The sequence below is a fragment of the Euphorbia lathyris genome, chromosome 5 (genome assembly GCF_963576675.1).
Source record: "Euphorbia lathyris chromosome 5, ddEupLath1.1, whole genome shotgun sequence".
In the NCBI taxonomy this organism is placed as follows: Eukaryota; Viridiplantae; Streptophyta; class Magnoliopsida; order Malpighiales; family Euphorbiaceae; genus Euphorbia; species Euphorbia lathyris.
In genome coordinates, this window is record NC_088914.1 from 48,053,347 (window position 1) to 48,056,743 (window position 3,397).

The 3,397-nt window shown below is 41.2% G+C and overlaps 1 non-coding gene across 1 annotated transcript; it reads right to left on the reverse strand.

Moving 5' to 3' along the window:
- Positions 1 to 1,419: 1,419 nt before the first annotated feature.
- On the reverse strand, positions 1,420 to 1,526 carry LOC136231667 (small nucleolar RNA R71). The gene has a single exon (XR_010690037.1). It is a non-coding gene; the product is annotated as a small nucleolar RNA R71 (small nucleolar RNA).
- Positions 1,527 to 3,397: the final 1,871 nt, after the last annotated feature.

The window sequence follows — 3,397 nt, forward strand, 5'->3', positions numbered from 1 at the left end:
GGAACACACTGCCACGAACGTGGAATATTCAGAACCTCCGCAAGTATTTCACTAGAGAGTAAAATGTAACCAAGGTCTTGAGTACTCTTTTCTTTAGTAAGGTTTTATCCCATGTGGTTTTTCTTATAAAAGGTTTTAATGAGGCTCACACATAAGACTGATTTGCTGTAATAAAGGCGGATCTCCATCCAATAGATTATGATCGAGTCTATTTGATAGTTATTGAGGATGACACGAGAGTGCTCCGATATGATGGAAACAGTTAATCGGCATATGTTGTGGTAGACGGATACGAAAACCACCACATATTGGGGTTTCTTTACGAATGTTCCCCTAGGCCTAATGCTTGTTTTTGAGTTAGCACAAGGATACTTGGTTAATATCATTTACTTAGGAACTTTGGAAATGGGATACCTGACCTTAGTGACCAATGAGGGAAAGACCCAACTCAGGAATATTGATTCACTTCTTCATATAAAAAGGATAGGCACAGTTGTTTCTTAGGTGCATGGTTAGGCCTGTGTTTGTTTATTTTGATTGCACACTTTACTTGCTTGTTTGACATTTGTTTATGTTAAAGTCACTATCATTAACATTCTTCAGAATTTGCATCTAACACTTAAGGTAACTTATTCTTCCTATTTAAGTTCAATCCCTGTGGAATACGACACTTGGTCTTGCCACACTACACACGACCTAGTACACTTGCTAGCGTCCCTATTCTAAACACCAACTTTTTGGCGCCGTTGCCGGGGATTGTTTAAACTGAAATATCGAAGAATTTGTATGCTTATTTCGTTACCTGATAACCACCTGTTTGTCCAGTTTGTGCATTTCGATTGTTAGTTTTGTATGCGAAGAGCAGGTGTTCCTATCCTTCCTATAGACGTTGAGATAGAAAGAACGTACAAAATAAGGAGAAGACTGTTCAGACAAGCTTGACGCAACAGAATGGACTACGAAGTTGAGATGCCTGGCCCAGGACACGGTGAGAACCATGAGGAAGGTCATGGTGAAAATGAAAATAACAACAATAATGTCAACCCGAGGTTGAGGATGAAGGATTACTCCAGACCATCCACCGAAGGGCATTCATCATGCATTGTCATACCAAACGATGGAAATCGCATGTTCGAAGTGAAAGCCCCAATGATTCAGATGTTACAAACAGCTGTGCAGTTTGGGGGATACCCAAACGAAGACCCAAATGCCCATATTCAAGATTTCATCACAATGTGCAACACTTTTTGATCCCATAGGAATGACGATGACGAGGTTATGCGGCTCAAGTTGTTTCCCTTCTTTTTGAAAGACAAGGCAAAGAACTGGTTGAAGAACTTACAACCAGGATCTATCACGAGCTGGGAGGAAATGGCTACCCTATTTCTGATGAAATATTTCCCGCCTAGACAGGCAATCAAGTTGAGAAATGAGGTTTCACACTTCGTTCAAGAAGAGGATGAATCATTATCTGAAGCGTGGGAAAGATATAAAGAATTATTGCGAAGAGTGTCGAATCATGGCATACCCATGTGGATGCAGGTGCAGAACTTTTATAATGGAGTGACCAATGCCTACAAGATACAAATTGAATCAGTTGCCAATGGAAATCCGGAGGAACTGGAACCTCAAGCCTTGTACGAATTAATAGAGAGAGTGGTCAACACTAGTTACAACTGGCATTCGGTAAGAGCCGACAGCAAGAGAATCACGAATACCGCAAATAGCGAGGCGATCAGCAAATTGTCTTCACAAATGGAACAACTAGTCAAAACAATGGGAAAGATGAATGTTTCAGCAATGAACACGCAACCCTCTGCTCCGATGGAAACCTTATCACCTGATGGCTGTGATTTCTGCAGTGGGCCTCATCGACCAATAGATTGTCCCGGAACTAAACCAGGAGCATCAATGCAAGAACAGTGTGATTTTATTGCTCGCCAACCACCGAACCCCTATTCGAACACATATAATCCAGGGTGGAGAAGTCACCCAAATTTTTCTTGGCAAGATAATCAGAGGCAACCAGCGATGCAGCAGCCTTATAGGCAAGAGAATTCACGACCAGCATATCTGCCACAACAAAGCAATTCATCTACTCAACAATATCAACGCCATTCAAACACTCCACAAGAAGGAAAGCCTGATTTAGAATCCATGATGATGCAATTCATGAAGCAGACACAATCATCTATCAAGAATCTTGAGACCCAAATGCAACAATTTGCTACAGCCATAGCTTCAAAAGAAAAAGGCGCACTTCTAAGCAACACAGTAACCAATCCAAAAGAAGGAGTCAGTGCCATTATCCTGAGGGGAGGAAAGGAAGTACCGGACCACGCGGTGAAACCTACTACCGAAGGAGCAAGCTCTAATGATCAACCACCTGTTTCCAAACACAGGAAAGATAAACAGTTGATGGAACATGAACCAGGTGCATCCCAATATGAACCAAGGGTTCCATACCCTGAAAGGCTGAAGCAGCAGAATTGTGAGAAGAGACATAAGAGCTTCCTTGACCAATTGACGAAGTTGCACATCAACATACCATTTATCGAAGCTTTATCTGAAATGCCCATGTATGTCAAATTCCTAAAGGATTTGCTGACCAACAAAAAGAAACTGGAAAGCGTAGCCATGGTACAATTGAACAGGGACAGCTCATCCATCCTGCAAGACAAACAACAAATTCTAAAAAAGCTCAAAGATCCAGGGAGTTTTTCTATACCTTGTTCGATAGGAACATTTACCATCCAAAATGCTTTATGTGATTTAGGAGCCAGCATTAACCTTATGCCATATTCAATATACATGCAATTAGGCCTAGGAGAACCAAGACCAACTAAGGTCACGGTTCAACTAGCAGATCGATCAATTCGATACCCCAAGGGTATAATCGAAGATGTTTTGGTTAAGGTTGGCAACTTCATTTTACTTGTTGATTTTATCATAATGGATATTGCTGAGGATCTGGAAGTCCCAATAATTTTGGGACGACCCTTTCTAGCAACTGGCAGAGCTGTTATTGACGTGCATAAGGGGCATCTCATTCTGAAAATAAATAATGAAGAAGTAGTGTTTAAAATGCATGAAGCTATTCACCATGCACCAACCTCTAACGACTCATGCTATTTTATGGATACAAAGGATGATAATTTTTCCTTGCAGGAACAAATCGATGCGCAGAAGCGTAAAAAAGAGGAACAGTTGTTTGAATCCGAACCAGAAGAAAAAACCAACGATGAAAAAAAGCAAGATACCCCCCCTGAGATATGCATCGACAAGGGAAACAAAGAAGAACACCCTGAACTAAAACAACTGCCCGATCATCTGGAATACGCATTCCTAGATCCACCAAACAGTAGACCAGTAATTATCTCAGCAACATTGACAAAAG